Source organism: Gigantopelta aegis, unplaced genomic scaffold (assembly GCF_016097555.1).
Source record: "Gigantopelta aegis isolate Gae_Host unplaced genomic scaffold, Gae_host_genome ctg2484_pilon_pilon, whole genome shotgun sequence".
NCBI classification, from domain to species: domain Eukaryota; kingdom Metazoa; phylum Mollusca; class Gastropoda; order Neomphalida; family Peltospiridae; genus Gigantopelta; species Gigantopelta aegis.
In genome coordinates this window covers 27501-27939 of record NW_024532936.1, presented here as the reverse complement: position 1 = coordinate 27939, position 439 = coordinate 27501, and positions in this window count along the sequence as shown.

The following is a 439-nucleotide window of genomic DNA, read 5'->3' as shown; positions in this document are numbered from 1 at the left end:
ATTTATTCATTCATACGATAATATCACTGTATCCACTCTTACAATATTTTCATACGTAACGGTTTTGGCAAATATACCGATTTTGTCAATAAAATTATAATGTACTTAATTTTGTTTGATTTGAAATATTATTATATTTCTTGTAGTTTAGAATATAGCAATTTCTTATTTCTTCCAATTGTCAAATTATAATTTAAATAACTGTGTCAAAGAGAATCCTGAATGGATATCAATATAAAGCTTTACATTTCATCAGTAGATTTCATTACCCAAAAGTAAGTCAGAACAACAAAACCATTAGAATGTATTATTAAGAGAGTCAAAAGTTTTGACAATGTCACGATTGCCCTTATGAGTCACTATCAAGCGTTTTAGTCGTAAGAACCCTAACCCCATTATCTCTCTCTCTCTCTCTCTCTCTCTCTCTCTCTCTCTCTCT